Raw genomic sequence first — 23,648 nt, 5'->3', positions numbered from 1 at the left:
TTATATTTATGTATAAAATAGTATAATCTTCTCATATTTCAAATTTCAGAGAAATATTTTGAGAAATAAAAGTGTAATTAGCAATTTCATTTGGTCCTGCCATTGTCGAGGTTGGTCATGTCAGTCTATGATGGTCATGTCACTTTTTCGAAAGTTTTTGAAAAGAAATCTTTTTTTTTTTACAAAATTTAGTTTTCAAAATATTTCATATCATTTCATATTTAAAATCTGAGATAATTCCTTTGCAAAATATAAACGTTATTAGCATTTTTATTTGGTCCTGTCATTGTCGATATTGGTCCTGTCATTGTCGATATTGGTCATGTCATTATCAGAATTGGTCATGTCATGTTTTCTAAAGTTTCTTACAAATGTTTTAATTTTTTTTTCTTAAATCAATTTATCAAATGATGAAATCTGATATTTCAAATTTGAGATCAATCAATCCTCTGAGAAATGAAAAAAAAATATTAGCATTTTTCATTTTGTCCTGTCATTCGGTCCAGTCACTAGTGTAACCCAACTTTAATTAAGATGAACGTGTCATAAATCTTACAAAATGTTGTAAAACTTCCAGAAGGTCAGGAACAAAAAAAAAATATTCTAACGATACACATATTCCAATGAGCAAAAACCAAACGAGACTTCCAAACACGAGTCTAAATTAAACGGACAACGCAATGGATAAAAAAAAACACAAACAAACAACAGTAACATAGGAAACAGAAGAATGAACAACACAAAACCCACATAAAATTTGAGGTGATCCCATGTGCCCTGGAAAGGTAAGCAGAACCTGTTTCCCGAGAACATTGTAATTGTTAAAATAGAAAAGAAAGAAAAGAAAACATTGTACAAAAAACGTTATCTGAATGTATGGGTATCAAACGCCAAACTTAAGGTAGCACAATACAAAGATTTTATAACTCCAACTCCCAAGTTTTAAAATGCTGTAACTTTCTTAATAATGCTTGAAAATTTATAAAAGTGGTAGTTTTGGATAGCTAACAGATTACTCTTTCAAATAAATGCAATGTTAGTATTATGCAACAATTATGTAACCAATTATAATGTTAACTGTGTCTAAAATATTTTTCACCAAATTTCCACTTGCATAGGTATCCCTAGAGGGTTGATTTTATTATATGTTGTTCCTATGGCCATTATCTACAAAAGGGTGTCTCAGATTTCAGATAGAATGTATAGAACAAATTTTACACCTAATTAAACTTTATCTTCTTTTATGTGGTTAGGATGTTTACACTAATTAGAGATTTATGAGCAGAGGAGTACCATAGAGACAATCTGAGACACCCTTTTGAAGCCCGTGATGTGTTGATTAAGATTTCGTTAAAATTTTCTGTTTAGTTAAAGAGATGATAGAGCTAAATTCATTCAAGTGAACTTACCAAGATTTTGCCACTAATTACATAATAATTGATTACATAATGATTGCATAATAGAAATATTGCAACCATTTAAAAGATTAATCTTTTATCTATCTATATATACCTCTTTTATTATTTTCTATGCATTCATAAGAAAGTTACAGCATTTCAAAGGTTAGTGATTGGAAGTAAAAAAATCTTTGTATTGTGCTACCTTAATACGCCGAATTTAAAAATTGACTTTATTTTTTGCCAGCCATCTTTTTTTTTCTTGTTATTTATAACACTTTATCAATATGATGACAATTTGCAGGGAACTGAATGGCAACCGAATTACCGAATTAAACGCAACTGTATTCCAGGGATTGGTGGCTCTTAAATTCTTGTAAGTGAATTAATGTTTATAACAAATGAATTGCCACCTATTTTTTGCTTGTTTGTTGTTGAATTATATCTTAACTTTTTTTCTTATATATGAATTCAAAAGTCCTGCAAACAACTGTTGAATCTTTTCAATTAAATTATTGATTGAATAATAAGCTATTAAAGCTGACCAGTATATAAAGTCTGAAAATGATTTGTTGAAATAAAAGAGTGGTATTAAGTCATAAAATATACTGAATCAACTTCAAATTTAATCCAAATTCATATTTACCTCATCTAAAATGCATAGTCAATTGAACTACAAAATCAAAAACCCGAGACTACTATAAAAAAGAAGATGTGGTATGATTGCCAATGAGACAACTATCCACAAAAGACCAACATGACACAGACATTAACAAGTATAGGTCACCGTACGGCCTTCAACAATGAGCAAAGCGCATACCGCATAGTCAGCTATAAAAGGCCCCGATAAAACAATGTAAAACAATTCAAACGAGAAAACTAACGGCCTTATTTATGTAAAAAAATGAACGAAAATCAAATATGTTACACATAAACAAACGACAACCACTAAACTACAGGCTCCTGACTTGGGACAGGCACATACATAAATAATGTGGCGGGGTTAAACATGGGACAGTGGTATAACAGTACAACATAAGAACGAACTATAAAAATCAGTTGAAAAAAGGCTTAACTCATCAGATGGACAAACATGCACGTGGACCTGGCCCGGTACTTATACAGCCCGACACAAAGAGACAATGAACAGATCTAAGAGTACTCGCAGTTATCTGACAGCTAGTTCAATGCCATTAACAACTAATAAAGAATCATGCATCTAAGACTAAACTATCAATTCGTACACATCCAACATCCAATGGATTTAGTGTAAAGACGTCATAAACAGCCAGAGAAAAACATGACCTAGTGCAATGCCAAGTTACAGGTATCGACAGATTGTAGATCCATGAATATGTATATGTATATAACATACTAGTAATATTATTTAGTTAGCTTTCAATTTACTGATAACAAAATCAATATTTATACCAATAAAAACAATATTCAATGATCGTATTACAGTGTTGAATAGGTAACCTTTTAGAACAAGTTTATTTAAAGGAGCGACGTATAACACAGAGTTTGGTCACTTCCCTTGTTAAAGAAGTCTCAGACAAAAACAAAACTGACTTGAATACAGTTTGTTCAGAACTTGTTTGAATAATGGACAACAATTATATATTTATTATTCTGATATCAGAAATAATCTCATAGTATCAAATTAGAATGCAAGTTCTTTTTATTGAGATAATCAATTTAATCGCATTATTTACTTTAATAAAAGCCTCATGATACTATCTGAATTTACAGTCATGATTTAGCTTGTCAACATCTCACTTACTTTAAATACTTAAGTTAACCTGTTAGTAATAGAATAAAGAGATGTGATATATGATGAGATAAGATAAGATATTTTTATTCCAATTAAAGGTCCCATGAAGAGCAACGTCATGTATTACAATGATTTTTTTTATAATTGACACAATAATTTTGATATAAATCAAATTAATATCAATATAACCATCTAAATTCTTAGATTTTAACCACAGCCAGACCAGAGCCACACATTCATTTGAAAAATTAAAGGCATAATAATCAAATATATTATTAACAGGCAAATATTCTCAACATATCTCATAGATAAAGCAATATCTGTACTAAACTGATATTGTTTTCAGTTCAAAACATTTATCATTGTTTATTAATATAAATTGCAACACTTTTCAATACCTCTAGGTTTTCTTGAACAAAAAGCCAATTAAATTTGGCACTTTTGTTTACCATTTCAAAATTTTTACAACCTATTAATATATTATAATCATAAAATTCTTTTATCAAAAAGTTATAAAGGGGACACTGAATTTAAATATGGTAAAATTGCCAATGAGATAACAGTCTAGAAACTATCCACCAGAGTGCAAGTGTTTGTTAGCAGTTAAATTATAAGTCCCCTTACACACATCAACCATGAATGGATTTCAAATTAATTGTTTTCAAGCAAATGAGGAAAAAAGAGTAATACTAGCTTTTTTTTAAATTAACAAGAGAATATAAGAAATAATACTATATATATATATATATAGATATATATATATAAAAGTCTATAAAAACGACCAACCAGCAAATTTACTATGTACCGGATCGTCTAGAATAGGCGATACTATGCAGATAAGGAAAAAATTATATCAGTCTAAAGATTTGCACAACGGTACTGATATAAGATGTTATAATACGAAAATGTTGTTATTAAATCGTGCTGACAAATATTTCGGCTCAACAAATGGCCTTCTTCAAGTGTCACAAGTTTTAACAATACTGATACATAATGTATAAGGTGTAAAAATAGATCAGTAATAATACAGGTAAGTTTTGGTCGATTGATTTTAATCCAAAAGCCTGAATATCATAATATAAACAAAACACTATAAATCAATATACGTGACTGTGTATATTAACAATAAAAATGAGTGAAAAAACAAAAACGCTAGTATTTCTTATTGATGCCGTTTGGATGATGTTCATTAAGTTCCTTTATCCAAAAGCTTTCCCGAACCTGTCGCTGGGCATCACTCCAGTGAATATTCTGTTCAATCACTAGAATTTTCATGCGGTTAAAGTCATCAGGTTTGTGACCCGACTGTCTGAAGTGCTGAGAAACTGGGAGAAGTGACTTCTTAGAGATATCACTCCTATGGCCATTGAGGCGTTTGTGGAAAGGCTGCTTTGACTCACCAACATATTGGAGGCCACAAACCGAACATTCTAGTATGTAAATAACATTCATACTTTTGCAGGTAACATTGCAAAATATCTTATAGTTGTTTTCGGTTGCCTTACTGTGAAATGTTGATGAATGCTGCATCTGTAGGCAGCATTTGCAGCGTTTTTCTTCACACGAACGACATTCTCCAGAAGTACTTCTATTATCAGACACTTCAGCCCGCACCAGCAGGTTCCGCAGACTACTAGGTTGCCTAAAAGCTATCATTGGAGGCTCGGGAAAAATCTTGGATAGTTTGGAATTCTTTTCAACTGAATTCCAATGCTCACGAATGACACCAAAGCTGTTTTTGAGAGATGGGTGGTAAGTAAGAACACATGGAGTCCTTTTATTTTTCTTTTTAACTTTGTATTCCAATAGTTCACTCCTGGGAATTGATTCCGCTTTCTGAAAGCTTTTTTTGATATTTCTGTGTTTGTAGCCCCTTTTCTGCAAGCGAGTTACAAGTTGACGTAGTTGTCTTTTAGTTGTTTCTGTGTTGGAACATATTCGCTTGACTCTAAGTGCCTGACTGTATGGAATGATCTTGGTAAGATGAGCAGGATGGCAACTTTTAGGGGACAAATATTGATGAGTGTCAGTGGGTTTAGAATATAAATCTGTAGATATGATGCCCTCTGTGAGCGAACTTGAAGTATCGAGGAAGGCGATTTTGGATTTAGACTTCTCATGAGTAAATTTGATACTAGGATGTATGTTGTTGGCATGAGTGATAAAAGTATCTAAATCCTCGTCGCTTTTATTCCATTTCATATCCACATCATCTATAAATCTAAACCAGGAAAGCGGTTTTTCGATGGAAGTTTCAAGGAGTTGTTTCTCTAATTTGCCCATAAATATGTTGGCATATGACGGAGCCATTTTGGTGCCCATGGCAGTTCCATTTACTTGCAAATAATGATCTCCATCAAAAGTGAAGTTGTTTTTCTTAAGTACCAGCGTGAGCATTTTGACCAGGCATTCGGTAGGTGGATATTTCACTGGTCTGGAATTCCAAACGTCTTTACATGCATCGATGCCATCTGCATGTGGAATATTAGTGTAGAGGGAGGTGACATCCATGGAAACAAGAGTCGTGTCGGAGGGGAGTGGATTTAAGGCCTGCATTTTTCTTAGATAATCGGTTGTATCTTTGATGTGAGATGGTAAGTCTTCAACATGTTGACGAAGATGGAAGTCAACAAATTCCGATATTTTTTCCGTTGGATGACCGTTCGCTGAAACTATAGGTCTTCCTGGGTTATTGGCCTTATGAATTTTAGGTAAAAGATAAAATCTGCCCGGTTTTGGATTTTCTGGTTTCAAATATTCAAGAGTTTTGTCATCGATGAAACCATCGTCATGCATTTCTACCAAACTATCAGTAATTTCTCTGCTAAAAGATGTTGTAGGATCTGAAGTGTCTGATAATAGAAATACTTCTGGAGAATGTCGTTCGTATGAAGAAAAACGCTGCAAATGCTGCCTACAGATGCAGCATTCATCAACATTTCACAGTAAGGCAACCGAAAACAACTATAAGATATTTTGCAATGTTACTTGCAAAAGTATGAATGTTATTTACATACTAGAATGTTCGGTTTGTGGCCTCCAATATGTTGGTGAGTCAAAACAGCCTTTCCACAAACGCCTCAATGGCCATAGGAGTGATATCTCTAAGAAGCCACTTCTCCCAGTTTCTCAGCACTTCAGACAGTCGGGTCACAAACCTGATGACTTTAACCGCATGAAAATTCTAGTGATTGAACAGAATATTCACTGGAGTGATGCCCAGCGACAGGTTCGGGAAAGCTTTTGGATAAAGGAACTTAATGTACATCATCCAAACGGCATCAATAAGAAATACTAGCGTTTTTGTTTTTTCACTCATTTTTATTGTTAATATACACAGTCACGTATATTGATTTATAGTGTTTTGTTTATATTATGATATTCAGGCTTTTGGATTAAAATCAATCGACCAAAACTTACCTGTATTATTACTGATCTATTTTTACACCTTATACATTATGTATCAGTATTGTTAAAACTTGTGACACTTGAAGAAGGCCATTTGTTGAGCCGAAATATTTGTCAGCACGATTTAATAACAACATTTTCGTATTATAACATCTTATATCAGTACCGTTGTGCAAATCTTTAGACTGATATATATATATATATATATATATATATATATATATATATATATATATATATATATATATATATATATATATATATATATATATATATATATATATATATATATATGAGGAAATAACTTAGACAAAAAAGACAGAATGTGACCTACCAAATAAGACTATTTGACGGATTTGTAATAACATAAGCAACACAACGGGTGCCTCATATGGAGCAGGATCTGCTTACTCTTCCGGAGCACCTGAGATCACCCTAGGTTTTACGTGGAGTTCGTGTTGCTTAGTCTTTAATTTATTATATTGTGTCTTCTGTACTATTAATTGTCTGTTTGTCTTTTTATTTTTAGCCAAGGCGTTGTCAGTTTATTTTCTATCTATGAGTTTGACTCGTCCCTTTTTATCTTTCATCCCTCTTTTATAATGATCCAGTGAATTATAAGAATGAATTCTGTCAATGTCAATTGCTTAAAAATGTGTAAACAACTGATACGGAAAGATATCAGTCGACTTGCTTCTGAATCAATATACAATATATTTATCAAAATATAATGAATCGAACTCTATATATGGTGACAAAACAAATTGTTTAATGTAATAGGGAGGCGAAGGATACAATAGGGACTTTTGAACTCATAAGTCAAAAATATATTGGCCATGCCATAGTTTAAAAACGAAAAAGAAACTCATACACATACATTACACAAAACATAAATAAAAAAACAAAGAATTAACAGCACAAATATCATTGTTTTGTTTCAGATATTTATACAGCAATCAAATTACTACAATACAACCGGGAGCATTTCAAGACTTACCAGCTTTATACTATCTGTATGTTTACTTGTCAATGATAATAAGTTACGCTTATATATACATGTATACTGCATTCGTTCTAATTGATCAGTCTAAATACGCTGACTGTATATATTTATATGTCATATACATTCACTGACCCGATATCGTTTTTCCTCATGAATATTTAAATAGTAGAGCAGGAAATATATTTCAATATTCATGACATCTGCTACGGATGACGCGTTGCCAATTTTGATCTCGGAAACCGATAAATTTATCCACATTGCACCATAACGATCCTTATATGTCAGTTATTTTCTAAAAGACAAATATATCAACTAGCTAAAATGACTATATGACAGGTGAAGGATATCAAAGGGTATTTCAAGCTCTTAAGTTGAAAATAAATTGACAACGCCATGGTTTATAATGAAGTTAAATTATAAGTCCCCTTACAGACATCAACCATGAATAGATTTCAAATTAATTGTTTTCAAGCAAATGAGGAAAAAAGAGTAATACTAGCTTTTTTTTTAAATTAACAAGAGAATATAAGAAATAATACTATATATATATATATATATGAGGAAATAACTAAGACAAAAAAGACAGAATGTGACCTACCAAATAAGACTGTTTGACGGATTTGTAATAACATAAGCAACACAACGGGTGCCTCATATGGAGCAGGATCTGCTTACTCTTCCGGAGCACCTGAGATCACCCTAGGTTTTACGTGGAGTTCGTGTTGCTTAGTCTTTAGTTTATTATATTGTGTCTTCTGTACTATTAATTGTCTGTTTGTCTTTTTATTTTTAGCCAAGGCGTTGTCAGTTTATTTTCTATCTATGAGTTTGACTCGTCCCTTTTTATCTTTCGTCACTCTTTTATAATGATCCAGTGAATTATAAGATCTGTCAATGTCAATTGGTTAAAAATGTGTAAACAACTGATACGGAAAGATATCAGTCGACTTGCTTCTGAATCAATATACAATATATTTATCAAAATATAATGAATAGAACTCTATATATGGTGACAAAACAAATTGTTTAATGTAATAGGGAGGCGAAGGATACAATAGGGACTTTTGAACTCATAAGTCAAAAATATATTGGCCATGCCATAGTTTAAAACAAAAAAAGAAAATCAGACACATACAGAACACAAAACATAAATAAAAAAACAAAGAATTAACAGCACAAATATCATTGTTTTGTTTCAGATATTTAAACGGCAATCAAATTACTACAATTCAACCGGGAGCATTTCAAGACCTACCAGCTTTATACCATCTGTATGTGTACTTGTCAATGATAATAAGTTACGCTTATATATACATGTATACTGCATTCGTTCTAATTGATCAGTCTAAATACGCTGACTGTATATATTTATATGTCATATACATTCACTGACCCGATATCGTTTTTCCTCATGAATATTTAAATAGTAGAGCAGGAAATATATTTCAATATTCATGACATCTGCTACGGATGACGCGTTGCCAATTTTGATCTCGGAAACCGATAAATTTATCCACATTGCACCATAACGATCCTTATATGTCAGTTATTTTCTAAAAGACAAATATATCAACTAGCTAATGAGCATCAGTTAATAATCTTGTCTGCATTGATTCAACTTAAAACTATTGTCTGATCGGTTGTCAGGTGGAATTTTCGAAAATTCATCAACATTTAAAAAAAATTTTATTAAATATTTCGTGGAAGTAGTTATCAAAGGTACAAGGATTATAATTTAGTACGCCAGACGCGCGTTTCGTCTACATACGACTCATCAGTGACGCTCAAAGTCAAAGTACAAAGTACAAAGTTGAAGAGCATTGAGGATCCAAAATTCCAAAAAGTTGTGCCAAATACGGTTAAGGTAATTTATGCCTGGGATAAGAAAATCCTTAATTTTTCGTAAAATTCAAAGTTTTGTAACAGGAAATTTATTAAAATGACCACATTATTGATATTCATGTCAACACCGAAGTGTTGACTACTGTGCTGTTGATACCCTCGGGGACGAAACGTCCACCAGCAGTGGCATCGACCCAGTGGTGTAAATAGTTATCAAAGGTACCAGGATTATAATTTAGTACGCCAGACGCGCGCGAAGGGCAGACTAGATTTGTTTAGTGGTTGAAGATTATAAACCACACACAAAAAATTATAATTTGTCGAAGATATGCATTTTGAAATAGCTATTCGAACACACTTACTCTGTTTTTGTGATTCATTAGATAGGTATTTCACTTGACCCATATATTTCATCTTTTAGTACTGTGATTTTGTTATGTTATAAAGTCAACCTGTAGCTTTGATATATAAAAATGATAGAATCTGAAGCGAGATGATGCATGAAATATTCTTGCTTTGTACGATTTCAAGACAAAATATTCAACTTAAACACGCCCTAACATAAAAAGGTGCACTCAAGTTTCTCTTTTCGATACAATTGTGACCCATTTTTTGGATTTTTTTCTTAAGTCACATAATTGAAGGGCAGACACGAAAATTACTGAACTCATAGATTGATATGTTTCTCGTCCGTGGTAAATTTTTAAACAAAATCGGAGGTTATGCATTTTCTACATCAAACTTGAAAGATACCCATATGGTCGACTTGATACATAATTGTTCTGCTTAACTATGTACTAGATAAAGTGAAAACTTATGCAAATGGTGTTTTTAGAATAAAACACTTCGTAATTGAGAAGGAAATTGTAATTTTGTTTGTTTCTATAAACTTTAAAATTTTTGTCACTATAGTAAACATTACAGTAAGCATTTTTCGCCTTTTCTAACAGAGAGCTTCGATTCTTTTGTTCTATTTCAACAATAGTGTACATTTCATTGTGCTGTTTATTTCGCCGTCCAAGATGTGAGGCCCTTTTAAAGGGGGACTGGTTCTAATATTTAAAAAAAAAATAGCAAAACACAATGAAAAACAATTGAAAATGTTTTTCTAAATTGCAGTTTAAAGACCATTATAGTGTATTGACTTGACATAATAACGATATAAGAATTCGGCCCAAAACGGAGTAAAATCTCGACAGAGCCTCCTATATCCCCATTTCTAAGCCTCTTCCTTATACCGTTGATATGTTAAGTCAATACATTAGTGTTGTCTATATATGTGAATGTTCTTGTTAATTGACTTATAGCATTACACCAATATTACATAAATCTCTATTTAGCAATAATAGTTAGTAAACAATGTGTTTGTTGTAGATATGTTTAACATTATTATTGTTTTATTTCAGCCGTTTGGACGAGAATAAGATATCTACAATACAGCAAGGAATATTTCAAGACCTACCAGCTCTACACAAAATGTATGTGTTTATGGTTATTACATTATATCAAGAAGCAAATGATAACAAAATCTATGGTTAATCTGTTGCAGAGTCTGTTTACCGGTATCGATACTTACAACATTAAAACATTTGCTCATTGGTGACAGAGATTGATTGACTAAAACTTGTTAATTCCCCCTGAAATAATTGTCCCTTAACTATGTTAAGACTTGGTATGTTTGATCACTGTCACTTTGTTGAAAATTTATAAACTACTGTTGCCTATACGGTAAGATGTTAGTCGACTTGGGTCTAAATCCCTATATCATATTTATCAAAATCGACATCTCTCTATGGTGACAAAACAAATTGTTTAATATAAAAGAGAGGCGAAGGATACTAAACATGGTAAAGGGATTTTCAAACTCATTAAAGTATAAAATAATTGACAGCGTCATGGTTTAAAAAGAAAAAAAGAGACACACACAGTATACAAAAAAAAACCTACTGTATGTATACATAGTTACAATATTTTGTAAACAAAAACCAATGAGATCAAAATGTTAAGTATTTTCTGTCGTCGAATAGTGTGACTATTTGCGAATTTTCGGTTTGAATTGATTAGATTTACTAAATAAAAACTCTAAGAAACGATTTGATAATTGCAATATTTATAGTACTCGAGTTTTGAATATTGAATGAGTTCTGTCAATTGACATCTATTAACCAAATGATAACACTGCATAATTCATTATGAAAGCAAACAAATATCGTCGTTGAGAACTTTACAAAGTTAAGCCATGTGTAAGGTTCGAGCATCGACTGTAAGCACCGTTGTTCTAATGCTTCTTGTATGCCTCTAAATGTAAAACAATTAGATACAAAGGAAATCTTAAGATGAACAATGTGTATTTTTAATTGATATTGAATAAATTTCAAGTCAACACACTACAGAATATATACAGGTAGATAAACAAGCGTATGTTTATTGTCATCTAAGCATATGTTCCTTACGTCGTAACTACAATTCTCTTTCCTTTCATGAATATGACCTACCAAATTAGACTATTTACCGAATTTGTTATAACATGAGCAACACGACGGGCGCCACATGTGGAGAAGGATCTGCGTAGCCTTCCGGATCACCTGAGATCACTCCTAGTTTTTGTTGGGGTTCGTGTTGCTTATTCTTTGGTTTTCTATGTTGTGTCATGTGTTTGTCTGTTTGTCTTTTTCATTTTTAGCCATGACGTTGTCATTTAATTTTCGATTTATGAGTTTGACTGTCCTTCTGGTATCTTTCGTCCCTCTTTTATAAGCAAAACCATTAATACAAAACGAATGCATCAGAATTAACCATTTTTTCGTTGAAGAATACAATTAACAGTTCCATGTTTTTTTTTATTTTTTAGAGTTTTAAGCGACAATCAAATAACTACAATACATGAAGGAACATTTCAAGACCTACCAGCTCTTACCACCTTGTATGTATATCTATTGCAATATTTAATGAAGAAACACGTCAGTCTTCTTTGACATTATATCTCATTATGTTACCTGAGTAATTATATTTTCTTATTGATCTGCATGAGTCCATAAGTCTTTTTGTATTTAGATGAACATTTCTCTCTTTTGCGCATGCATATTTAAACTCGTCGATATAAAAACTCACAACGCCATAGACTTTTTTTTAAAGCAAACGAAAAGAACAAACAGCATGCAAAATCCCGTTAAAGAAAACCATTAATAATGTTCAAATTGAACTCAACCAATGACTGGGGCTGATCTCATATCCGTTAAAGAGTTTTTGTATTTAGATATCAATAGATAAGGTGGTGGTGGATACAGGCAAGTATATTTATCTAATGCATTCACATACACTCTTGATATTCAAAAATTTCCATTTTATGTGAATAAGTTAAATATACTTGCCTGATACATTTACATTAAAGATTATTCACTGATTACAAAGCAGTGAATGGACTTCGGAAGGTGGATAAATCTCTTCTTTAAAATCCATCACCAATAACATCATTACACCAAAAACAGTAACTAAACATCTCGAAGTATAATAAAATCCATTGTTTCTGATCTGACAAGATAAAGGAGTAAAATATAAAAAATATCGAATTCTATGGACAATTAAAATTGACAACTCCTTTGCAATTACCAAAATGAAAAGCTCAAACACATTAAACGAATGGAAAACACTTGTCATATTCCTGACTTGGTACAAGTATTTGATAGACAGCAAAACCTCTCATTTGTCATGAATGTCTGAATGTTTCAATTCCATTATGTTGACAACAATATGAGAACAAACCAAACAGACATAATAGACACAAATTTCAAAATTTTGGAAACAATCAAATAACTACAATACAGCAAGGAACATTTCAAAACCTAACAGCTCTATACACAATGTTATAATATCTAATCAAGAAGCAAATTATGACAAAATATATGGTTAATCTGTGGCAAAGTATATTTACCGTTATCAATGCTTACGACATTTTAAAGTTCTGCCGTTGCCTATTGGTGTCAAAGATTGATTGACCACAACTTGTCAATTCTTCCTCGAATAATTTTTTTAAACCGTGTTTATTCTTTGTATGTTTAATCATATTTCATGCAGTTATATATTAATTTTTTTTCAAAAAATTATAATGATCCAGGGAATAATAGGATTACAATCTGTTAATATCAATAAGTTGAAAATATGTAAACAACTGTGGCCTATACGGAGAGATGCTAGTTGACGGGCGTCTTAATTCATTTTTTAATATCTATCATAATTTGTTGAATCGACCTCTATATATTGGGAGGAAACAAATTGTGTAATGTAAATAAAGGCAACAGTAGTATACCGCTGTTCGAAATTCATAAATCGATAGAGAAAAAAACAAATCCGGTTTACAAACTAAAACTGAGGGAAACGCATCAAATATAAGAGAACTACGACATAAAAGAAACACAGCATTAAAATGTAACACACACAGAAACGAACCATAATATAACATTGGCTACTTTCCTGGCATGCTAAATCTCCCGTTTTAATGGCAATGTTAATGACAACATTAAAATGACAACAATACATGACAGGACTTCAATACAAATAAATGGGAGAAAATATAGGACAGAGAAACAAACGAATAATAGCCAACAAAAGGTACTATGTTAAAAAAAAGTATACGCCAGACGTACGTTACATCCACACATGACTAACCAGTGACGCTCAGATGAAAAAAGTTTGAAAGCCAAAACAAGTACAAAGTTGATGTTTTTGTGTTCTGTTAAATTGTTCCTTCTAAAACTGTTACACGATGATGACTGCTGTACCTATATTTTGACTATTTTATTTATTGTGTCTGTTTAGTTAACGCATCATTGTAAATATTCCGGAATTTGATGAGAATGTCATAAAAGTGAGAGGGTTAGCGCTATAAAAATACCTACCGTTATCTGGATGATATTTTTTCGTTGAATAATCCAGAGTTCTCTAAATATACTTCAGAAATTTACCCAAAAGAACTTACTTTAACTAAATCTACCATAAACAGCAGCAGTTGTCCTTTTCTAGATTGATACATTTCAATTTCAAACGGGAAAATTCATACTAAAATTTACGACAAAAGAGACGATTTTTCATTTCCTATTCTTAATTTTCCTTTTTTAGACGGCGATGTGCCTTTGGCTCCATCATACGGTGTTTATATATCCCAACTCGTTCGGTTTGCCCGTGTGTGTTCGGATGTCATAGATTTTAACGAACGTAATCAATGCATCACTGGGAAATTGCTGTGTCAGGGATTTCGATACCATAAATTACTTAAAACTTTTACTAAATTCTTTCATCGATACAAAGATTTGATTAGTAAATTTGGCTATACCTGTAGAAAACTTATTAAAAATGGTATTTCACATCCTAAATTTTATGGTAATATTGTATTTAAAGCGAGGAAATCACTATATGATCTGTGTAAACTCATCGAACCTTTAAACAAACTTATAAGTAAAGGTTATCGTACCAATATTGTAATTAGATCTCTGAATATAGTTTACATTGGCACTAATATCGATTTTGTCATTAGCAAATTAAAACATAACTAAATTGTATCTTCTTTTGAGGCGGGATGTATAGAAACACAGACACGTTAATTTTTATATCTATAGAAGTCGCTCCTCACTATCCTACTACCTGTCGATACATTTATTTTTAGCATTGCACAAGTCATGTCTTCTCCGACTGTCCATGACGTTAAAATACTAAATCCCTGGGATGTGTTTAAGTTGATTTTAGTCTCTGATGCATGATTTATTTTATTATTAATTGTTTTTGGCTTTTAACTAGCTGTCAGTAACTGCGAGTACTCTCAAATCGTATTTTCTTGTTAATTCGACCTGTTGATACTGTTTATAATGCTTTTTTGTTATTTTATATTTATATGAATCTTGTCTATATACCAGATTTGATTATTTGGAATACATTATAAGTTTCACTTCTTCTTACTACATTTGTATAAACTTCAAGATTTACCTGTATTTTTTAAACCGGTTTTTTTTCTAAAGTGAATATTTTCGAAGGGTTAAATATTTCGCAGTGGTGGCTTGCCATGGCTTTGTTTGGACTCGTTTGTTTGCTTTTCGGCCTTGAATGTTTGTCCCTAATATTTTATTAACTGTGCATTTGCATTCAGATATCGCAGATCGAATTTATTCGTTTATAGTGTATTAATGTACGTTTTTTGATTGAGTTAAGCCTGCCAATTGATATTTTAATGTGTTTTTTTCTATGTTGTGATGTTATGCTATTGTTTCAGAAAAAGGGAGAAGGTTTGGATCCATTGAAACGTTTAATCCCGCTGCAAATGTTTGCACCTGTCCTAAGTCAGGAATCTGATGTACATTAGTTGTCGTTTGTTTATGTAATTTATACGTGTTTCTCGTTTCTCGTTTTTTTTAATTTTATATAGATTAGACTGTTGGTTTTTCCCGTTTGAATGGTTTTACACACTAGTAATTTTGGGGCCCTTTATAGCTTGTTGTTCGGTGTGAGCCAAGGCTCCGTGTTGAAGGCCGTACATTGACCTATAATGATTCACTTTTTTTTAAAATTGTTATTTGGATGGAGAGTTGTCTCATTGGCACTCACACCACATCTTCCTATATCCAATTAATCCACCATTTTCTACATTTGAAAATGCCTGTACAAATTCAGGAATATGACAGTTCTTGTCCATTCGTTTTTGATGCGTTTTGTTATTTGATTTTGCCATGTGATTATGGACTTTCCGAATTGATTTTCCTCTAAGTTCAGTATTTTTGTGATTTTACTTTTTGGTAATTGTCATTAAAATAATCATTCGTTTCAGATATTTATACACCAATCAAATAACTGCAATACAACAAGGCATAGCCAGAAATTAGTAGTGCTTTTGCTTATTAATATTCATAATATGTAAATGAGATTTGTACCACGTGATAATAGTTTGAACTAGACTGGCTTGATATAGTTAACATCTTTAAAACACGGATATTATAAGTTAGCCGTCACAGAGTCCTTGTTTATAATCACTCTGATACTTCCGTAAAGTTGTCAGGCGGTCAAAATCAAAACAATGAACGCGAATTAAGTGAATTTTTCGTGTTCTTGTGAGTTTATTCTTCTTAAAATATTGGCATTTTAACTTTACGTGGGAACCTGGAGTTCAACGACTACACATACAAGGTTTGGACGTGCTTATTCTTTGGACATCCGAGTTTCAAGTTTTACCCCGGCAACTTGTTTTTCTAATGACCTTGTTAGCCAATTTTCAACACGAAGTTTGCAAATTTGACGTTTCAGCCATTTTAGCCTGTATTTTATACTGCAATGTTAAAAGACTCTCGCTTCGATTTTCAAAATAGCTCAGGAACCTTGATTTTTGCAACGACAGTCATTATGTTTCGTTTAAATGGTGTATATTGTTGTGTATATTTGTTTTCTGCCCCGGCAACCTGTCTATCACTTAAATTAAAGTTAAAATAGACATTTTTTTCAAAAATCCCTATCCTTTCAATATGATTTTCGTGACCCGTATTCGATTTCATTAGTATAATATTCAAATGAGCAAAATGGCGTTGATTTCTGGATATGGAGCATTTCAAGACCTACCACCGCTAAACACTCTGTATGTATATAATAGTTATATATAAACATGTTGGCTGACCATTTGCGAACCTGTTCGGTTTCAGTTTGCTGGATTTACTTATACCTTTATTGAAAATAATAATTCTAAGAAACGATTTGATAGTTGCAATTTTCGAGATAACCGACTTTTAAATAGTTATTGAGTTCTGCAAATTGACTTCGATTAACCAAATGTTTACACTGCAGATTTCAGTTTGAATACAAACATATATTAACAGAACGGATATACTTTAAATATTTTTCTATAAAATTTGGGATAAAGATAAAATGTTCTTCTTTCTTAAATTTAGAGGGATGCTCTTGTTAAAAACTATCTTTGTTTTCAAAAAGGTTATCGCTGATTGTAAATAATCGGCCAACATGAACATTGGAAAAGAAAACAAATTGTTGACAAGAATATAGATTCTTAGTTTTTTTTCTCTAGACAATAGCATCGTTAAACTTAACACATACAAGAAAGAAGATTTCCATTGTACATATTTACATCAAAACTATTAACTGCAGTTTCCAACTACTAGTGTGTAATGAGTAACAATTACCACTATATATTACGTTGCAATCGTAATATAGCATCTTAAGATAGAAAAATGGGTTAGCAAAATGTTAAATTTTATGAAAGATTATCAAATTTTGTAAACGAATTATATTCCTGAACAGACATTTTTAATGACAATATTCAATTTACCTTGAAAATATTTTTAAAATGGTCCATAACGCCTTTGTCTACGAAATTGGGGGGGGGGGGGGGAGTCGAAACTTGGTAGAATTTTTTATCAATTTCAGTGATTTTGTTTAAATACTTATTTCGAACCATATATGTATTTTTAATACATTGACATTGTCATTTCCACATATACAATTAACATGTGTCTACTTATCTGGAAAATGATAGAGAATATGTTCTCAGGTAGTTTAAGATTCGGTTATTAATTAGCGTTGTGTATGTAAATTAAGAATTGATTCACGGCTGCCATGAATTATTTCGATTCTAATAGGACAAATTCGGTAATTTTGTTAACTGTGAAAGCACTATACATATGATACTGATTTGGCTGTTCCGTTTACCCAGTTTTTATAATATAAGTAATATTATATATTCAATGCATTTCTCACTTCTATATTTTCTACCCATGTAATTTGATACGTAATGAGGCGTACAAGTAGCTCTAAAACGCGCAGTATTAACATTTGATATTTTGTTTACGGAAACATATTTGTGACGTCACCTTGTTTCGTTGCCATGCCAAGACAATAATACCATTTTGCGGAATTCTCGTTTTATGAAATTTTACCATGAAAAATAAATTCGAATGGGGTGATTTGTTTATTTAGCTATAGAATAGAGATAAATATATTGTATCTGAATCTTGGCCTACGTAAACGTGGGGTTTTGATGTCGAAAATTGAGAATATCTGGTATTATAAATAAGTTGGTCGTAACGCAAAACAGCCGTTTTTGTGTAATACTGCGTTTGCGCTAAAGGTAGATAATTGTGATTATATTGGTTGCCGAGTTGTCACTCATACCGCATCTTCCTATATTTATATTATGACATATTTACTGCCACTAATTAACTCATGTACATGAATTGACCAGTACAAAACTGCTTATGTTGGTTGTGTTGCTTATACTTTAGTTTTCTGTATTATATCTTTTTCTGATCTTTGCAAGGCAATCAATTAACAGTAATACAACATGGAATGTTTCAAGACCTACCAGCTCTACACGAACTGTATGTGTACATTGTTATAATATTGTATACAATAGCAAATGATAACAAAATCTATGGTAAACCTGCGACATTTAAGTTCTGCCGTTGCCATTGGTGACAAAGATTGATTGGCCAAAACTTGAAAATTCCCCCTCAAATAGTTGTCTCTCTACTATGTGTATTCTGTGTTTGTTTTATCATATTTCATACAGATATATACAAATTGTGTTAGCAAAAATTTAATTAAGTTTGTTTGCAACCATTATAATAACCTTTCCCGTTTCAAGAATGTGACCTACCAAATAAAACTATTTACCGGATTTGTAATAACATAAGCAACACAACGGGTGCCTCATATGGAGCAGGATCTGCTTACTCTTCCGGAGCACCTGAGATCACCCTAGGTTTTACGTGGAGTTCGTGTTGCTTACTCTTTGGTTTATTATATTGTGTCTTCTGTACTATTAACTGTCTGTTTGTCTTTTTATTTTTAGCCAAGGCGTTGTCAGTTTATTTTCTATCTATGAGTTTGACTCGTCCCTTTTTATCTTTCGTCACTCTTTTATAATGATCCAGTGAATTATAAGAATGAATTCTGTCAATGTCAATTGGTTAAAAATGTGTAAACAACTGATACGGAAAGATATCAGTCGACTTGCTTCTGAATCAATATACAATATATTTATCAAAATATAATGAATCGAACTCTATATATGGTGACAAAACAAATTGTTTAATGTAATAGGGAGGCGAAGGATACAATAGGGACTTTTGAACTCATAAGTCGAAAATATATTGGCCATGCCATAGTTTAAAACAAAAAAGAAAATCAGACACATACAGAACACAAAACATAAAATAAAAAAAAACAAAGAATTAACAGCACGAACCCGACCAAAACTGGTGCTTCGAAAGGATAAGCATATCCTATAAATTATCTTCAAAAATATCATTGTTTTGTTTCAGATATTTATACAGCAATCAAATTACTACAATACAACCGGGAGCATTTCAAGACTTACCAGCTTTATACTTTCTGTATGTGTATTTGTCAATGATAATAAGTTACGCTTATATATACATGTATACTGCATTCGTTCTAATTGATCAGTCTAAATACGCTGACTGTATATATTTATATGTCATATACAGTCACTGACCCGATATCGTTTTTCCTCATGAATATTTAAATAGTAGAGCAGGAAATATATTTCAATATTCATGACATCTGCTACATCATTTCCGTATTTCCAATGTATACAACGAAGCGTTGAACGACTCAAACCTATTTCTTTTACAATTAGTGGAAAAACATATTTAACTTGTTAATCATTATGTTGTATATTTGTTTGATGCGTTTTGTTATTTGTTTTTGCCATGTGATTATGGATTTTCCGAACTGATTTTCCACTAAGTTCCGTATTTTTGTGATTTTACTTTTTACTGATGTTTGAGTCCATACTCAAACGAAGTATTTCACCACTGACAGGTAATGTTAATTTTATTGCTCTGTGTATTTCTCCGCCCGAGATTTGTGGCCTTTTTTAAAAGATCCTGCTCCACATGTGACACCCTTTGTGTTGCTCATGCTAAAGGAAACCCGGTAATAAGTTTTTATCGGTAGGTCACATTCATTAAAAGAAACGAGGATCGCAGTTTCGACGTAAAACATATCCGATATCATCTATGAAACGGTTATTCCATTATTGTCAACCAAATCGTAAGGGCGTCCGTACAACTTACGAAGGGATGCTTTCAGCTTTACCATTTGGAAGTCTTAATTTGAGAGCTACCTTGTAATCAGCAACCTTCTATAAAAAAAATCATGATAGGAAACACAAGAGTTGGAATATCGTATCAATTGATAAATATATACTTCGTATGCAGACGCTGCTCGAATGTTGTTACATAGGAATGGAAAGTTCACAAATGGGAAGCTGAAATCATCTCTTTCTATTTCAATTGTGTTTTCAACCGACCCTCATTGTCAATTTCCAGATGTAGGTCAAGATATTAGGCTGAATAAACTGTATCTGTTGTAGCCTTTATCTCTAGTTGGATGGAATAGATGCATTTAACATAGTCACCAAATTAGGAATTATTTTGTCAGATATACACCATTATTATATAAATCCCTATCTAGCAATGATAGAAAACAATGTCTTTAGTGTAAAATATATTAAACAATACTATTGTTTTGTTTTTGGGATTTGCAAAGCAATCAATTAACTACAATACAGCAACGAAAATTTCAAAACCTAACAGCTCTATACTTATTGTATGTGTACATTGTTATAATATCTAATCAAGAAGCAAATGATAACAAAATATATACCGTTATCAATGCTTACGACATTTTAAAGTTCTGCCGTTGCCTATTGGTGTCAAAGATTGATTGACCACAACTTGTCAATTTTTCCTCGAATAATTTTTTTAAACCGTGTTTATTCTTTGAATGTTTTATCATATTTCATGCAGTTATATATTAATTTTTTTTTTCAACACATTATAATGATCCAAGGAATTATAGGATTACAATCTGTCAATGTCAATTAGGTAAAAATATGTAAACAACTGTTGCCTATACGGAGAGATGTTAGTTGACGTGCGTCTTAATCCATTTTTCAATATCTATCATAATTTGATGAATCGACCTCTATATATTGGCATGAAACAAATTGTGTAATGTAAATAAAGGCAACAGTAGTATACCGCTATTCGAAATTCATAAATCGATAGAGAAAAAACAAATCCGGTTTACAAACTAAAACTGTGGGAAACACAACAAATATATATCTACGACACAAAAGAAACACAACATTAAATTGTAACACACACAGAAACGAACTATAATATAACAATGGCTATTTTCCTGGCGTGCCAAACATCCCGTTTTAATGGCAATGTTAATTATAACATTAAAATGACAACATTACATTATAGGACTACAATACAAATAAATGGAGAAAAATATAGGACAGAGAAACAAACGAATAAAAGCCAACAAAAGGTACAAGGTTACAAAAATTATACGCCAGACGTACGTTACGTCCACACAAGACTAACCAGTGACGCTCAGATGAAAAAGTTTGAAAGCCAAAACAAGTACAAAGTTGGAGAGCACTGAGGTCCAAAAGTTACAAAAAGTTGGGACCAATACGACCAGAATTATCCGCCTGGGACAAGAACATCCTTATTATTTACAATAATTTATACTTTTGCAAACAGTAAATTTTCTAAAATGACTATATGAGAGGTGAAGGATATCAAAGGGTATTTCAAGCTCTTAAGTTGAAAATAAATTGACAACGCCATGGTTTATAATGAAGTTAAATTATAAGTCCCCTTACAGACATCAACCATGAATAGATTTCAAATTAATTGTTTTCAAGCAAATGAGGAAAAAAGAGTAATACTAGCTTTTTTTTTAAATTAAAACTATATATATATGAGGAAATAACTTAGACAAAAAAGACAGAATGTGACCTACCAAATAAGACTATTTGACGGATTTGTAATAACATAAGCAACACAACGGGTGCCTCATATGGAGCAGGATCTGCTTACTCTTCCGAAGCACCTGAGATCACCCTAGGTTTTACGTGGAGTTCGTGTTGCTTACTCTTTAGTTTATTATATTGTGTCTTCTGTACTATTAATTGTTTGTTTGTCTTTTTTATTTTTAGCCAAGGCGTTGTCAGTTTATTTTCTATCTATGAGTTTGACTCGTCCCTTTTTATCTTTCGTCACTCTTTTATAATGATCCAGTGAATTATAAGAATGAATTCTGTCAATGTCAATTGGTTAAAAATGTGTAAACAACTGATACGGAAAGATATCAGTCGACTTGCTTCTGAATCAATATACAATATATTTATCAAAATATAATGAATCGAACTCTATATATGGTGACAAAACAAATTGTTTAATGTAATAGGGAGGCGAAGGATACAATAGGGACTTTTGAACTCATAAGTCAAAAATATATTGGCCATGCCATAGTTTAAAACAAAAAAGAAAATCAGACACATACATTACACAAAACATAAATAAAAAACAAAGAATTAACAGCACAAATATCATTGTTTTGTTTCAGATATTTAAACGGCAATCAAATTACTACAATTCAACCGGGAGTATTTCAAGACCTACCAGCTTTATACTATCTGTATGTGTACTTGTCAATGATAATAAGTTACGCTTATATATACATGTATACTGCATTCGTTCTAATTGATCAGTCTAAATACGCTGACTGTATATATTTATATGTCATATACATTCACTGACCCGATATCGTTTTTCCTCATGAATATTTAAATAGTAGAGCAGGAAATATATTTCAATATTCATGACATCTGCTACGGATGACGCGTTGCCAATTTTGATCTCGGAAACCGATAAATTTATCCACATTGCACCATAACGATCCTTATATGTCAGTTATTTTCTAAAAGACAAATATATCAACTAGCTAATGAGCCAATCTAATTAAAAACCGATCTCTCATCGCTCCTGTTTCTGATATGTCGCGTGGGAGATCTAACGAAACCGGCTTTGAGGTCACATGTGAGTGACCTCGTAGGTGTGTCTTTTTCGACCAATGAAATTGAGTCTTCCACGATCTTGGAAGTTTAACGTAAGGCAAAGGGATGTAACTCATTTTATTTACGACGAAATCGTCAGTCAAAATAATTCATAAACTTTTTTGATTGGCTTATTAATAGGTCGTCAACTCATTTGCATATCTTTATAAATTCATAACTTTTAGTTCACTCACATGTGACCTCAAAGCCGGTTTCGTTAGATCTCCCACGCGACATATCAGAAACAGGAGCAATGAGAGATCGGTTTTTAATTAGATTGCTAATGAGCATCAGTTA

At 32.0% G+C, this 23,648-nt stretch overlaps 1 protein-coding gene and 1 long non-coding RNA gene across 2 annotated transcripts in view; both read left to right on the top strand.

Moving 5' to 3' along the window:
* Positions 1-23,648, top strand: part of LOC143069494 (uncharacterized) — a 213,191-nt gene that overhangs the window by 176,812 nt on the left and 12,731 nt on the right. The gene's annotated exons all lie outside the window — the stretch shown is intronic.
* LOC143066657 (uncharacterized) lies at positions 8,783-12,356 on the top strand. Its single transcript, XR_012975721.1, has 3 exons — positions 8,783-8,853; positions 10,831-10,902; positions 12,276-12,356. It is a non-coding gene; the product is annotated as an uncharacterized LOC143066657 (long non-coding RNA).

Source organism: Mytilus galloprovincialis, chromosome 3, assembly GCF_965363235.1.
Source record: "Mytilus galloprovincialis chromosome 3, xbMytGall1.hap1.1, whole genome shotgun sequence".
Lineage (NCBI taxonomy): Eukaryota > Metazoa > Mollusca > Bivalvia > Mytilida > Mytilidae > Mytilus > Mytilus galloprovincialis.
This window is presented reverse-complemented; position numbering and strand designations above follow the sequence as displayed.